Here is a 17545-nt window from a genome sequence, read left to right as displayed (position 1 = left end):
AAAGAGGCAACTGCTTCAGAGTCTCTGTTCTCATTGAGGGGGATCCTGCAACATTTCTCTTAGATTCTCAGATTATATTGTGTGTCTGGTAGGCTGTCTTGTCCCTCAGGCATTCAGGAAAACAGAACAAGAAGCACCTCAAGTTGCACAGTTGCCCCTTCTAGCTTTAAAATTCAAGGAATCAAGATGGACCTCATTTCCCTAATCTTTACAAACAAATTCACAGAAGCCCTCTCTCCTGAAGACTTGTATAAGGCTGGTCTCTTAGTCATAAACCTGAGCATATGGCTTGTTAATATTAAAAAGAGGGGAAAAATTAAGTTATAACTAGCATTGGAAAGAAGACTAGCCTTGTTATTTCTTGGTTTATACCCGCATCTCACATCAACATGATGTGTCCTAGCCTACAGAACATACATACAATAGTTCATCTTCAGGCAGTACTTTTATTAGAGAACTTTTAAAAAAACAAGACAAGCCATCTGTTTCAAATGGGTTTCTTTCAAAGGAAACCCTAAATCATATTCTTAATTAACCCACATGATTCTATCATCCATTAATGTACCTAACTGAATTTTCCCAGGATGCAGGTTAATTGTAGAAAAGAAAATAAAGTTATACAAAATTAGTTGATGTCTCACTCTGCTGAGCATTTCTGATTACAGTATTTCTGATTCTTTTCCTAAGTTCTTTATATTAACTACCTGAACTAGCTCATCAGATAATGTGGTGGAGAATAATGGCTCCTCAAAGATGTCCACATCCTAATCTCCGAAACCTGCGAAAGTAAAAGAACTTTGTAGACATAATTAAGGATCTTGAGGTGAGAATATCATCCTAGATTATCTAGGTGGGCCCAATATAATCACAAGGACTTAAACCAAGCAGGACCCTGTGGGGCTCCTGGGCACGGAAGCCTTTCTGTCCCCAATTACTTGACTCCAGCCTCCATGACCTTCCCTGAGTTCCAAAGGGCAGATTCAAACAATTGCTAATCCAGGAAGGGAAGGGATGCAAAGACAAGGGATAGGCAGCCAGGAAACAATGGTGCAGCCTGGGGCACAGTCCTGGCTCCACCTCAAGGGATACAGGTAACAACGCCTTTAAGTTCTTTACCATATTAGAATTCTTCATACCAGAGAAAGATCACCTGAGGCTACATTAAAGGAACCAGAGAAGCTCATCAAGAAGATTACGGGGGAGACCAGATTAGAGGACTGGAGGCCCTTCACACACCCTAATCTTATCAGCAAACCCACCCTTGAACAGTTGCTATAAAACCCCTCATCAAATCCTCCTGGATTGGGACACATAGTTTTTTGGGGCTGGAGCCCACTGTGTCCCCGTTTGCCTGGCAAAGCAATAAAGCTATTCTTTTCTACTTCACCCAATGTCTCCAAGATTTCAGTGGCACTACTGCACAGAGGCCAAACTTGCAGCATCAGGATCATTATAAGACTGAGGCAGGAGGGAGGGGGAAAAGAGGAGTTGTTATTCAATGGGTATAGAGTTTCACTGTTCCAAGATGAAAAAGTTCTAGAGTTCTGTTGCAAAACAAATGTACATATAGTTAACACTTCTGTACACTTAAAAATAGTTAAGATGGTAAATTTTATGTTGTGTGGTTTTTACATAATAAAAAAAAAGGGAGTGGGGAGACAGGAGTGTTAAGAGAAGGCAATGTGACAACAGAGGCAGAGGTTGGAGTGATGTGGGGTTAGAAGCCAGGGAATATGGGCAGCCTCTCTAAGTTACAAAGGGCAAGGAATGGATTCTCTCCTAGAGCCTCCAAAAGAAACATAGCCTTGCCTACATCTTAATTTTAGCCTTGAAGACTCATTTTGGACTTCTGACCTCCAGAACATAAGATAATAAATTTGTATTGTTTTAAGCTAATAAGTTTGTAGTAATTTGTTGAGGCAGCAATAGGAAACTAATACAGACAATAATTCCTTCCATTTGCCCATTGGTTGACACCACTTTCATATATATTACACAATTTACTTTTATGATTTCCATTTTTCAGATAAGGAAACTGAGCTGTAGAGCACTGAATAGATGTGTCCAAGAACAAATGATGAGTTAAGGCTATAAGGCAAATGTGATTCCTTGTCCTTTCTCTTCAGTGTAGCGGCTGTCTGTGATAACAGGTCCCATTTCCATCAATTTTTGTACCGATACTTCTTTTTATTGCCATGTAACTCTCACAAGCTATAAAATGGTAGTAAGAGACATCTTGGCTCCTCTTTGTATACCTGTCATGATTTATAGGCTTTAAGGATATGCCCTCATAGCCCTTGTTATAGACTGACTGTTCACAGGCTGAAGACCTAACTCCCATTATGATGATTTTAAAAGGTAGGGCCTTTGGGAGATAATTAGATTTAGATGAAGTCATGAGGATGGGGCCCTCATGATGGGATTTGTGTCCTTATAAAAAGAGGAAGTGACACCAGAGCTCAGCCTTCTTTGATTGGCAACAATCTCCCCAGAGGATGGAGAGGTTCTTCACTGCTTGCCTTTATCCTAAGCAGACAAAGGTCAATTGACTGACCACCACACAACTAACTCTGGGTCAACACCTTAAATGACACTTTCCAGACAGAACAAACACAAGATTGGGGTTTTTTCCATACTTCATTTCATCTACTTTTCACAACGATCTGGTGAGGCAGGTACTCCAGGAATGCTGGATTGATTGATCAAGTAATCAATTGATTTTACTATTTTCACTACTTTAAGACAAACTGCTTTTTGAGAACATCAGATTCTTAGCTGCCTTCATATATCTATGGCTTATCCATCAGCATTAGCCACTTTTGTAAGTTTGAGACCTTACGTACTTCAGCCTTTATAGTTAAGAGTTGGAGAAATGGAAGGTATGTCTTGCAATTAAATTTTTACATCAGAATGGATTTGATTTTTGACATCAATGAACAAATTCATTTGTCTATCTCTGCACTGCAGGACTAGAAATCCATCATAATTATCTGCCAGCTGTTGGTTCACCCCAGTCATGATTTCTTATTCAAAAATGTTTCCTAACCTCCAGAAAGTCCTCACTGAATTTGTAGTTTGCAGGTATCTAAAAGGCTTATATTTTTAATGAATTCCTAATGTACTCACTCAAGCAAATGAGGAAATTATAACCATGGAACATTACATTTCAGACATTAATCATAATTGCTTAATAATACCAAACAAGGAGATTTTATTGCAAACTGAGACTTCTTATTTAACTTCAGAATCAGAATAATTGTCACATTCGCACCTATTCTAAATGATACCACACATTCCAAATGCCTACATTAAACAGTTTAGTCATAAAGAAATATTTTGTCAGTTAATTTAATTGCATGGCATAATCGTTTCACCTATTTCTCTAAAAACATATTTTAATAAGAGAACTACAAGGAAGTTATAAAAATCTCACTTTCTCAATTGCTAGTAAAGGTCTCCGCTGAAAGCTGCCAGACAATTACACATTCGGGGGGTTTCTATAGTTCCTCAATGTATTTGTTATATATCATTAGTCACCAGTGAAGCCCTTCACTAATAGCAATACCCTTCAACAATAACCCCAGAGAATTTAACACTGATTGATGTCAGGTCACCTGGAACTCGTTGGCAGAATTTCCAATTTTCTGTTGGGAAATTGCTTATTTCTCCAAGTCTATTCCCATTTTTACAAGTGGACAGCGAGCTGAGATTATACATTATTATATGTCTAAATATAAAATTGTGATGGATGGTGTCACACATTTAAAAGAGTTAAGCATTTAATTTAAGATTTTAAAAGTTTAAAGAAGTTTAAAATGTATTTTTAATCTTCCTCAGAAATTCACGGGCTGATCCATATTGGGGGAAATACTAAGAGATTGCCTAAGGACTGTCATTTATATGGAGCATTATTATCATAAAATTACCCTTTTAGACTCTCAGAGCAGTAGCACCATAACTTTCTTGTAAATACTATATCTAAAGATCTCAGGCTTATCAAAAGACTGAAGGGATAAATAGGTTCTTTTAGTAACAGTAGTAACATTAAATTTGCCAGAGAAAAGAGGAAAGTAAGCAACCAAAACTCAAAAGCCACATTAAATACAGAAGACAAAGTTTGCTATTTACATTAAACTATTATTTGTTTAAAAACATATACTAGGGGTCGATTTTAAAAGTGTGTATTTAGGATGCTAAAATATCATATATTGCAGTAATATTACTGTTTACCTTTGCACATAGAAACTCTACCAAATTCTTGAATTAAGCATTACATCACTGGCTGCCTATATAAAGATATTAGAGGCAACAGGTAACAATCCAATGAAAAGTTTGAAGTTTAGTCAATACGGGTCACTCCGGAGAGACAAACTAGCAAAACTCCCAAAATCTGCAATGCTCAACACAAGTGCGTAATTTATTTGAGGATTAAAAATGCCTTTATTACTTTAGAGTTTTTGTAGACACACACACACACACCCAAAAACTTGTTAAAAAATAGAAACAGAAAGAACAAAGTTTAAAAATGCATAGAAAACTCAAAGAAGAACAAATTAAACTGATTTCTCTCCACTCAGAAATAATTAACATTAACATTTTGTTTCTTTTTTCACATGCACATAAAAACACACAAAGATGCTACGTATATGCAGAGAGAGAGGGAGGAAGAGAGAGAATAATACTGGACAGTGAAGAGCCTGCTTTGCAAACTATACCTTTTCTTACACTCTATTATGAACATTTTACCACATTAAAAAATATATATACATATACTTATTTCTAAAAATGCCATTTTAAAGGCTGCATAGAGTTTCATTATATGGCTACCTAATGCACTGGTGAATAACCTACTGATGGACATTTAGCTTGTTTTGTTTATGCTATTTATCTGTTAAAGGATTATTTATGGAATATGTGTTCATTGCTCATATCTACCTTGTCCCAGATTGGGAATACAAAGTCTCTGTTCTCACAGAGCTTACATTTCTGGGACTGAGGGATAAAGACAGACAAGAAAAACAATGCACACAAATAAATATAACAGCTGGTGATTAAGTCCTACAATAAAACTGTAATAATCATAATAAAGCAGGTTAAGAAGACAAAGAGTGACAAGAAGTAGTAGATGGTCTCTATGATAGGAAGACCTTCGAACAGGGATCTGAATGACGGTATGGCATCGGCCCAGTGGAAATCTGGGCGACAAGCCTTCCAGATACAGTAAAACAAGAGGTAGAAAAGGGAGTATGCTTGGCATGTTGATATAATAAAAAGGAGAAAAGCATAAAAAAAAACCAAAAAACTTCTGTGTCTGAATCTTTACACATATATCTTCAGAAAATATTCCCAGGAGTATATTTGTAAGGTCAAAAATATGTTCATCTTTTTTTGGTTTTTTTTTTTGTGGTACGCAGGCCTCTCACTGTTGTGGCCTCTCCCGTTGCGGAGCACAGGCTCCGGATGCGCAGGCTCAGTGGCCATGGCTCACGGGCCCAGCCACTCCGCGGCATGTTTGATCTTCCCAGACCGGGGCACGAACCCGTGTCCCCTGCATCGGCAGGCAGACTCTCAACCAGTGCGCCACCAGGGAAGCCCTATGTTCATCTTTTAATCAGAATTTTCTCAGTATCTTATGAAAGGAATATTTTTTATTGAAATAGTTCTTTTAAAAACCCTCTATGTTATATCTCATTACTTAGTGAAGTATTAAGAATCTCTAAGAATTAGTACACTCCCAAGAATCTGCTATGTTTCTGTCATTTATACATACAAACAAGCCTATCATTTGACATCATTTAACAGTTGTTGGTGATAAATGTCAGCATGCCGTGATTTGCATGACAGCTATTTTGCATATGTTCCCTACCAGACTAGACCCTCACTGCACCACTGTATATGACAGCACTGCACATTCTAGAGATTCTGTAACTGCATGACTGATGTTGTATAACATTTCCTTTTTTTATATTCAACTCACTCCTTAAGTGGTGAGAATGATGACCATGTAGCACTTGCCTTTGTCTCCCCAGCATCCAGCATAAATGCCTACCATGAGGGAGATGCTCTATAGGTACCTTAGATGAATGAATCAACAAAAACATCCTCCTCTGTAATGGCCTATATGGGAAAAGAATCTAAAAGAGTGGATATATGTACATGTATAACTGATTCACTTTGCTGTATACCTGAAACTAACACAACACTGTAAATCAACTATACTCCAATAAAAAAAAAAACACTTCTGTGATATTATAAGTGAGATAAGGACTAGCTAATAGCCAAATAATAATTAATTAATTTTAAATAATCAATAAGTTGTCAAAACGTATCAACAACCGTCTGCCCCAGGAGGCTCTCTGTGATTTCTAGTGGCTCACTGGTCCCTTAAAGACTGCACATTTGACCCTTGAACAGCAGGGGCTTAGGGCACCAACCCTCTCACACAGTCAAAAATCCCTTATAATTTATAGCTGGCCATCAGTATACGTGGTACCTCTGTATCTCAGGTTCTGCATCTGCAGATTCAACCAGCCGGGGATTGTTTAGTACTGTAGTATTTACTATTAAAAAAAATCCATGGATAAGCAGATCCACGCAGTTCAAACTCAGGCTGTTCAAGGATCAACTGTATAGTGTCTTAAAAGTCTCTTATCTTAAAATCATTTTAATCCTATGTGCTAATCCCACAGTTCTAAGCATGCCTGATAGAACAGGAAACATAAAATACCTCGTAGCAATTACAAATCATTTGTGTACATATTGTTGAATGCTAATACAGGCCAGGCATTGAATTAGGAGCTAGAGATGATATACTGACATGGTTCATGTGGATGGGAGGAGACACCAGAGCACACAGTTCCAGGAATGTGATACTTCTCCCTCTAGTTTTAGAGAGACACGGTTTTGCTGTTGTTGTCTGTTTTGCATCTGGTTGGTGTGTAAAAAACCAAAGTTAAATTTACTGTCTCACATAAACACTGAACTGGCCAAGTGAACAGGAGGGCCTGGTCTAACTCCTGCCAACCTTCTCCATTTTCTCGGACACTCCTCACCCTTCACTCACTGACTTATTAAAACTAAGACAAGACAAGCCCTTTCCAGTCTCAGGACCTTGGAATGGTTATCTTCTGTGTTCATGCTCTGAGCAATCCACTCCTGGCTTTTCAATGTGACTGGTCCCTGGTCCTTAAGGCCCCACCATCAAAGTCCCCTTCTCAGAGACACTGACCAGCTACATCAAATGTCACCCCTCCCCAGTACTTGGTTATTTATCCTTCACATAACCTACTTCATTTCCTTCATAATTCTTACAACTAGTGTGATGATTTTGTCACCGGCAAAGCCCACTAACAATTCCCGGGAGATAAAAACAGAAGCTGGGTAATAAAATAAAGTCAAACCATTTTTTTTCCTTTGTACTCATAGGGTGCCCCACGCAGAGGCCTAGCATCCGGCACTTCAGACCAGAGTTCCCTGTGCAGAATGGCTATGCCCATCACCTCAGCTCAGCAGAAATGCTGTGACGACACCTCAATTCAACATGGCAACAGTGGGCCATGTGCAGAGATGCACTGCAATCTGGAGCCTCGAGCAGCACAGCTGCAGTCCACCCATAAGAACTCCACCCCCTCCCCGCTGAAGAGAACCCTGTAAAGCAGTCCTGCCACCAACGGCCTGCCCAGAGGAGTGTGTACTCAAAAAACACAAGCTTGCACCTCTCCCTTCTTTGATCAAAAAATAAAGCTTTCCTTTGCTTCTGAACCAAACTTAGTCTTAGTATTGGCTCCAATAACACCAGGCAGGAGAAAGGGTCAGTAACAAATTTAGGCAACCCAGGTGGGATGCACTGTGGCCTTTGCCCCTGCACCTATCCACTAGGCTCTGGGCTCACCCTAGCTCCAGTGGGAGGACAGCTGAGGCTTTGGGAGGTTCCTGTGAGGATGACTGACTCTGGTCTTTGGTCTTTGATAGAACAGCAGGAAGCCTAAGGCCGAATTCAGAGCAACTCTGCCCAGCAGCCTGATACCCAGTTGTGGTGTACACACAGGGTAGCCCCTAGAGTAATCTGGACGGCGCCCCCTTGAGGCGATCACACTGGGGCATCGGTGGTGATCAGAGACTGAAATTCACGTATGTCTGCCTGCTGCCTCTGGCTGGCCTTCCTGCGGTACCAGATGCCCGGGGATGGTGGGGATGAGAGGAAGCCCAGGCAGTCTTGCCTGTGGCCTCAGCAGTAGTGCTGTCCCCTTAATCCCAGTACAAGGCAGTAGGGGCCACACCAGGACTTTTTGCCATCCTTGCCAACCTCAGGGGTCAACAGTACCATCCTCCCTAGCCACTTTCAGTTTGGTAAAGGAAAGCGGCCAAGAGGCGAGACCAGGAAGATGTCCAGGTATTGAGGACAGTCTGACAAAAAGGAACAAGGTCGCGCAATCTGAGTTCAGGAAAAGGCACTGCAGACGCCCAAGTGAGAAAGGGTCCCAAGGTAGGTACGCAACCGGTGACTTGATCTCTCTTCCAGTCAGTGCTAGCTCCTCTAAGTGGACTAGGGAGCACTGCGAGCCACCCGCAAGACCAGGAACCCCATTATTAGGAAGCTCTTGAGCTGCTGACAAGAACAAGAAACACCCACCACTCGACCTCTTCTCCCTCGGCTGACAAGGCGACACTTGAGTGATTCTTTATCAACCAAGGTTCCCACAGGCTCTCCTCCCGGTATCAGCACAGAATCCCAGCTGCCCCAGCAATCTGGTGAATAACCTACAGAGATCCCTCAGGCCTTTAACTCTCACCCAGTGGGAAGTCTGAAAACTCCTCCTTTTCAGCCAAAAGGAGGAAAGAGAAGACCCCCACCTCAGAGAGCTATGCCACCCCCTAAGGAACCAAGGTGGTCAGGAACTAATGTGGCTAAGCTACTCTGGTCCAGAGGATGTCCTGTCTAACCTCCTGTGGGATATCCTGACTGAGGAAGAACTATCTCAAGCATGGGCCATTACAAATTCAAGGGGGACCCCCAGTTATATCAGAGTCCATGCCATTTGGATGCCCCTTATTTGGGCCTTTTTAGGACTCCATTAACAGTTTGGTGCTGGTTCCAAATTTCAGAAATCTTGTTTGGGTCAAACCTTGTGACAATTCTGTGCCAACAAATCACTCTAACTGCCTTCTCAGTAGCTGGAAACAAATTCAAGTCAGAACATCTAAGGTACGGGGAACCAAATATCTACCATACCGAAGGACAGCCCAGTAGGGTACCTCCTGCAGAACTGGCAGTTCTTCAGGTATGACCTCCTGACCCCAAAACATTTAAGCTTCCTATATGATACAGCCTGGCCCCAATACCAGCTGGGAGATGGGGAAAGTTGTCCCGTCCATAGATCTCTAAATTACACTATTTTACAATTGGACCTGCTATGCCAGAGACAAAAGAAATGGGGTGAAACTCCCTATGTCCGGTTATTTTTTATGGCCTTATATCAGAACAAAGGCCTTCAAAAGGCATGTGGGCTCTCCTCCGCTGATACGTCCTTGACCCTCCCCTGAGGACCTCCTTGATCTCTTCCCTAACCCTCCTCCTACTGCTCCCTCCCTGCCCTCTTCCTTCATATGTCCCCATTGGGGCCACAGGCCTGAAGGGCCCCCTCCATGCCAGCCCCCTCCCTCCAGAATCCAGTCCAGAACTACACAATGCAGGACTAATTACCAGCCAGGGGCCAATACCCCACCAGGAAACGTACTCCCTTTTGAGGCAGGTCCTTGCTGGAGAAGGAGGGCTCTCATCCCATCCAGGTACACATCCCATTTACCACTTTGGATCTGTGTAGCTGGAAAAGTCATAGTAAGGGGTTGAAGGAAGATCCAGAGGGGTTCCTGAATCTGATTAGGGGAACGTTTCAGACCCATGACGCCACCTAGGCTGACATTCAGAGCCTCCTCAACGTACTCTTAATGGGGGAAGAAAAGGCCACAGTCTTTTCAAAAGCCTGAGAGGAGCAGACAGAGAGAACAGAAATCATGCAGGTCGTGCTATTTTCAGACCAGGGAAGCAAGTGGTCCCAGATAATGAACCCAACTAGGACCACTGAGACCATGGAGAAGCGGGTGGAAGACAGAGACTGACCGTTATAAAAATATGATCCTAAAGGGAATCCAGGCAGCAGGAAAGAAACAAATTGGAATAAGGGAAATCAACCAGGAGCCAATGGAAAACCCTTCAGCATTCCTAGAGCGCCTCAGGGAATGTCTCTGAATCTATATGACCACTGACTGAGTCATTGGAAGGGAATGCAATCCTGAGGTCATATTTCATTTCCCAAAGTGTTCCTGACCTTAGGCTTAAACTTCAGAAATTAGAAATAGAACCAGATATTCCTACCTCTCACCTGGTCAAGGTTGCCTATTGGGTGTTTAATAACAGTGATACAGAGGAGAAAAAGAGGATAAAAAGGCACGCAGGCAAGTCCACCCACTGGCCGTTGCCCTCCAATGTCAACGGGGGGGGGCACGGGAATTTGGACTAACTGCCCACGGAGACTCTTAACTCCAGTGAGTGACCCCCAACCCCCACAGAGGGATAGCAAACCAAGGAAACAAGGACCCAATCAGTGTGCCATATGTAAACAAGAGGGACACTGGAAGGAAGAATGACCTCGCTGCCCCGGAAGGGGGGAGGAAATGGCAGATCCCAGCCACCACGCTCAAAGGCAGATGGTCCAAGCCAATGAAGAATAATGGGGTCAGGGGCTCCTAAGCTGGCACTTCAACTGAGCCCCCCGAGGAGTCCCAGCTGACAGTGGACATAGGGGAAAAGCCTGTCGAATTCTTAATCAACACTGGTGCCACTTACTCAGTTCTGAACACCAGATCAGGCAAACTCAGTCATAAGAGTTGTAAAATTATGGGGGTATCAGGGAAGGCCCAAGAAAAGGCATTCACAGAGCCATTAGAATGTAAATTGGATGAATACACACTCACCTATCCCTTCCTATATGTTCTTGAATGTGCTATACCCCTGCTAAAAAGAGATATCTTACATAAATTGGGGGATACTATCCACCTAATGGGAGACAAACTAGAGATTGGCATCCCCTAGAAAGGGGGTACAAGATGATAATGTTAACAGGTGAGGACAAACCTCCCCACACAGAGCAAGTCGACCTCCATGGAGTAAATCCCAAGGTATGAGCCTAGGGATGGGTAGGACAAGCTGGAGGAGCCAGTCCCATGATAGTTCATCAAAAACCAGGACACACACGGCCCAACAGAAAACAGTACCCTCTCCATCAGGAGGCCTTCTGGGCATTGCCCCTGTTATACAGGGCCTAACTGACCAGGACCTAATTAGACCATGCTAATAAGCCTGTCATACCACCCATTCTCCCTGTAAAGAAACCCAATGGGGAATATCAGGTGGTGCAGGACCTCAGGGCAGTCAATGAAGCCCCCAAGGATATACATCCAGTCCTCCCGAACCCCTACACCCTGCTGGCCACTGTATTTTCCCCAAGTCCTGGTATTCTGTATTCGATTTAAAAGATGACTTCTTCTGTATTCCATTAGCCCCAGACTCACAAGAAAGTTTTGCTTTTCAGTGGCAGGACCCAAACACGTAAAAAAACAATACTGCTGGACAGTCCTGCCCCAAAGGTTCAAAAATTCCCCCACCATCTTTGGAGAAACTTTAGCTAAAGACCTGAAAGATCGACATCTGGAGGAGGGAACCTTCCTCCACTATGTAGACAACATTCTGATCGCCAGGCTTATTAAGGAAGGCTCTGAACCATCCTGAAACACCTAGCCAATAAAGGACACGAGGTGTCCAAGAAAAAGGCTCAAACAGCACAAACTATGGTGACCCACTCAGGCTTCATTCTCACAGAAGGTCAGAGAAGCCTACCCCAGGAAAGGAAAGAAGCCATTTGCAGCCTCACCTCCTCCTAAAACTAGAAGACAACTTAAGGGTTTCCCGGGGATGGCCAGGTTTTGCCACATCTGGATCCCTAACTATGGTCCATTAGCTAGGCCTCTATATAAAAAGTTCAAAGGAAAGGATGATGATCGTTTTGAATGGAATTCAGAATGCGAAGGGGCCTTTCAAGAATTGAAAAAGCAATTACTTCAGGCCCCTGACCTAGCCTCCCCCCCCCAGATTTAGTTAAACCCTTTGACCTTTACATTCATGAGAGAAGGAGGATCTCCTCGGGGTATTAGGTCAAAACCTGGGACCCTTACTCGGGTGGTTGCTTATTTCTCTAAACAATTAGGTCAAGCCACAAAGGGATGGCCTCCTTGACTTCGGGCTGAGGAAGCTACTGCAGCCCTGATAAAGGAGGCTGAAAACTTAATGTTTGGTCAGCCACACACTATATGGACTCCACAGCAGATTCACGTTTTAGTAAGTTCTAAGGGAACAGAATGGCTATCCCCTGGAAGGTTGATTCAAGTTCAGACTATGCTTTTAGACAATCCAGTGGCTATCGTAATAACCTGTCACGCACTAAATCCTGCCACCCTGATACCCACAGAAATGGGGTCCCTGGAGCATGACTGTATAGAAACCACAGACGCCATCTATTCCAGTTGCCCCAAGCTAGGAAGTGAGCCTCTTCCAAATGCCAAAAAGGAATGGTTCACAAACAGGAGCAGTTTTATGAGAGGGGGAGAAGTCTGGCAGGATACACTGTAACCTCCTGGACCCGAGTCACAGAAGCAAGAGGGCTACCCTCCAGGGACTTCTGTCCAAAAGCCTTGGAGCTCAGGACTGGGAGGATCTTCAATGTTTACACAGATTCCCAGTACGCATATGCCATCCTCCATGCACATAGGGCTATTTGGAAGGAAAGAGGTATGCTTACTGCGGAGAAAAAACAGCTGGAACGTAGCTTAAGCATACTGAAGCTCTCAGAAGTAGTACAGCTTCCCAGAGGTCTCTCTGGGTGGGCTGGAGCGTGGCCGCAGCTGCTCGCTCCAGACGGCCACACCATGGCGGAGGAGGAGCTTGAGGCGCTGAGGAAGCACAGGCGGGCCGAGCTGCAGGCGAAGCACAGGGACCCTGGCCATGTAGCACAACGGAAGCAAAGCAAAGGGAAGCAGAAATGAGAAACAGTGCCTTAGCCCAAGTTCTGGATCAGTCAGCCCGGGCCCGATTAAGTAACTTAGCACTTGTAAAGCCTGAGAAAACTAAAGCAGTAGAGAATTGCCTTATACAGATGGCACGGTATGGACAACTAAGTGGGAAGGTATCAGAACAAGGTTTAATAGAAATCCTCGAAAAGGTAAGCCAACAAACAGAAAAGAAAACAACAGTTAAATTCAACAGAAGAAAAGTAATGGACTCTGATGAAGATGACGATTATTGAATTTAAGACATCTAGACACTGGGACTTAATGGAGCAATTCTAGGACAGATAACCCTTGGCAGAAGTTGAGATCTTGATGGGATGTTTACTTTGTTTATTGTCTATATGCCTTCTAAAAATAAACTTGTTATGCAAAATTAAAGAAAAAAAAGTAGTACAGCTTCCAAAAAAGGTGGTAGTAACTCATCGTAGGGGTTGCCAAAAGGGGGATGCAGAGGGAAACAACAAGGCAGATGCGATTGCCAAAAGGGTGGCCAGAGAACTAGTAACTTGGCAACTACCCCTCATACCTCGAAGGCCAGATCCATCCAATTATTCCCCAATCTGCATAAAGGAAGAATCAGACAAAGTGCAAAAACAGGGCTTCATCAGAGATCTAGGAGGCCATGGGTGGCTAGTTAATGAACACGAGCCATACTTCTTTCCCCAACTGCAGCCTGTCAAGCCATCAGGGATCCTCATCGAGAAACTCACTATGGGAGGGAAGCCCTATATAATTGGTTAGTTGAGGTCACGGTAACTCCTGGCATGAAAAGTATAATCAGTCAGATAGTTGAGACATGCTGCTCTTGCTAATATGTTGGCCATGTACCTTGACTTAACTGGTGTCCTTGTCACTCATGCCATGCGGCCCAGGCCCTGGGTGCAGAAACTTCTTTTATATAGAAGCTAGTTGTGTTCTATCAACAGGATGCCACAAAGGCCCACAACAAAACCAGAACAAACTGGCTAGATCCAAGGTAGCAGGCAAAGTAAACTAAAGGTCACCGCTTTTCTTCCCCTCATTTATCTGTTTCCATACCAACTCCTGAGAGCTGAACAACACCTGCCCAGATTCATTTGTGTTTGTTTCAAAAGTACCTGGTGTTTGGCAGAGATGTTTTGCAGCGGTACTTTGAGAGGTATATGTTTTGAGAGATATACAGTGGTCAACCGCCCCAAACCGGCTCTGAATTGACCACAGGAAAGCACCTGCGCAGATGAAACCTGGAGGTGTCTGCAAGTTACCTTTACTTCATTACCACACTAAGATCTCCACCCATAGGAGCTTTTGTACTCTGCTAGACACAGTTTGTGCATGTGCAAGAGGGCCTTGCGTGTGCAAGAGGGCCTGAGGGACTGCGCATACCCGGGCTGTTCCTGGAAATCTCTGTCCTTTTCCCCAGTTTCTGATGACGCACTTACCTCTCAGCCCTTAAAAGTCCCCCACTTTCCTCCTTTCAGGAAGAAGGTGCCTTTAGAGCATGAGCTACCCTTCTCCATTCCCTGGCCATTGAATAAAAGCCGGTCTTGCTTGCGCTAAACTCAATTTCATTATTGGCAGCACGAACCTGAGGGGGAAAGAACACCCTGACCGAGCCGGGGGGACTTCGGTTCAGCTAGGACCCCAAGAGGGGGGCCTCACGTCTAATTCGGTGACATCCTCTGTCTCCAAAAGGTTAAACTGTCTCACTCAGGGATACGAACAGTTAGGGCCAAAGCCTGGTGACATACATAGCTAAAGGGAGCTGGGGAGTTCTGCTCCTCTACCCCGGGTTATGACGACGCCCGAAATCAGGAGGCAGTAGTTACAGAAAATGAACCTGCGCCCTTCAGCGCCCCTCGAGAATGAAGAGCAGGACAAACGCCAGAGGAGGGATTTGCCACCGGTAAAGCCCATTAACAATTCCCAGGAAATAAAAATAAAGCTGGGTAATAGTGTCTTACCTTTTTTTTTTCACCTGCCCATAGGCTGCTATACGCAGAGGCCCTGTACTCAGCCCTTTGGACCAGAGTTCCTCGAGCCACACAGCTGCGCCCGACACCTCAGCTCCACAGGCCCGTGCACAGGGGCGGCGCACAGCACTGCGATTCAAGATGGAGGCGGCGAGCCCGCTGGCGGAGACGCTATGCGTGACACCGTGACCTGGAGCGTGAGCAACACGCCTGCGCCAGACCCGCGAGAATTCGGCCCCCCTCCCCGCTAGGAGAACCCTAGCAGCCCTGCCCACGGCCCATGGGGAGAGTGCGAGCTCGCACCTCTCCATTTTTTGATCAAAGAATAAAACTTTCCTTTGCTTCTGAACCGAACTCAGTATATCATTCTATTTGGCTCCAACGACACTGGGCTGGAGGACCCTGCTGGGGCCGAATTGAAAGGGTTGTTAACATTTTTGTTGATCAGTTTCTTGTTTACTTGTCGTCAGGTTCCCCCACTAGAATGTGAGCTCCAGTTACCACGTCTCTCCTGCTCAATTCAGTGCCCCAAACCGCACCTGCCCGATACGGGCACTCAGTAAATAATATAGTGAGAATAAAGTGAGAATAAAGATAATACTAAAAGAATGAGAGAATGCATGAGCAGACTTTGATTACAGACATCCCACGACAGACTAGTCTCCAAGGGTGACCTACAGCATGTAACTCGAACTACATTCCATAGAAAGAAGCAGGCCCTGGGAATTCCCTGCCGGTCCAGTGGTTAGGACCCCACACTTTCACTACCGAGGGCCGGTCGGGGAACTAAGATCCCGCAAGTCGAGCAGTGGCCAAAAAAAAAAAAAAAGCATGCCCTGAAGTTCTTAATCCCTGATCTAGAGTTATCACATATTTGAGCACACACTCAACCTACTAAAATGAATGATACAGAATATGTGATGATATGCTTTTATGCAAAGTTAAATACAGGATAATATACACAACCATTTTCTTCCTTTCGAAACATCACAATTCATCATTCTAATCAGGGCAGGTATGCACCAAGCCCTGCTGGCAATGTGTTTCCAATTTCTTTATCCACCTCTCCTTTGCTGTACCACCATCCACTTGCTAACTACACAGTCCTCAGTATCATATTTAGGAGTTTAATTCTGGTAAGAAGTGGATGTTCCCTTTTTCTTTGGCAATTATGGCCAAGTTGCTGGTGCTCTGAGTAACTATTAGCATTGTAATTAGTCACGTAGATGTCTATTTTATTCAACGTATTCATTATCATTTGAAATTATTTATTTTGTCTCTCCAATAACATGTCAGCTGCATGACAACAGAAATCTTGTCATAATTGTTCTCCTTATATCCCTCTCCCCACCCCATCCCCAGTGCATAAAACACTACTAAACTCAACACTGGCACTTAATAAATTTTTGGATGAAAGTACAAATGATTGAATAAATGAATGAACCAATGAACTGTGTCTCACTGTTAGCTATGGATTTCATGTGTATGATGTCTTTCTATTCTTGTCTGTTTCATCAGCTTTAGCTGTACTGAGTTACCCATGTAAACACAGGCAGAATATAGAAACCTAGCTTCAGTCAATGGTCATTATTTCTAGAATAAATCCAAACTGAATGATGTTAATTTTGTGTCCCATGTTCCTCATACGCAAACTCAGTGAAGCAAATGCTGTCATTGCTCTGACACCATCTGCAGCTCCTCATATACCAAGGACTGCTTCTCTTCCTGATGATGTCTTGGAATATGATAACATGACAGTGCCTAGGAATTAGTGCCTCAGAAGCAATCCTCAATTAATGAAGGGTAGAAGCTGACGGATAAAATCTAATGCTTCCCTGTCCTTCAGTGAAACAATGCTGAGGCATATTCTATACAGCATTTCCAGTGGCATTTGGAGCCCTGGTTGCCCATGGCAGACACCACTAATTAACAGAACTTATTTGGTTTTCCTCCCTTCCTTGACTGACTTCTCCACTCTCTCACAGAAGACATTGCCCTGGGATTGAATCCAAATCCTTGTCCCCAGGTCTCCTTTTGGGATGATACGAGGTAAGACATTGGGGAATAATGTAAGTATCTATCACATACAGTTGTTGAAAGGATTCACTGAGTTAATACAAGTAAAGTGATTAGAAGAGTGCCTGGGATGTAGTCTATGGTTCATAAATGTTATTTGTGAGTTGTTATCTAGTATTATTTGTCTCCTCTGACCTACTTCCCCTTAATTTTGCCAGTATTGGTTCTCTATTTGGGTCCACACCTTTCCTCTTGATAGTTGTCTCAATCCCCAATCAATCTCTGAAATTTCTAGATGAAGTTCATCTACCTCCATTTGAACCCACTTTTCTTTATTGCTCTATGCATTATTAGCTAATATTAATGCAGCAGAGGGGACAAAAGCTCACAAACACTACACACATTCCACAAGACGCACTGCAGGAAAACAGTGACTAAGAAGGATCAATAGTATC

At 43.6% G+C, this 17545-nt stretch overlaps 1 pseudogene; it reads left to right on the top strand.

Annotated features, from left to right (window-relative positions):
• Nucleotides 1-12981: 12981 nt before the first annotated feature.
• LOC132594008 (programmed cell death protein 5 pseudogene) lies at nt 12982-13398 on the top strand (annotated as a pseudogene).
• Nucleotides 13399-17545: the final 4147 nt, after the last annotated feature.

Source organism: Globicephala melas, chromosome 19 (assembly GCF_963455315.2).
Source record: "Globicephala melas chromosome 19, mGloMel1.2, whole genome shotgun sequence".
NCBI lineage: Eukaryota > Metazoa > Chordata > Mammalia > Artiodactyla > Delphinidae > Globicephala > Globicephala melas.
This window is presented reverse-complemented; position numbering and strand designations above follow the sequence as displayed.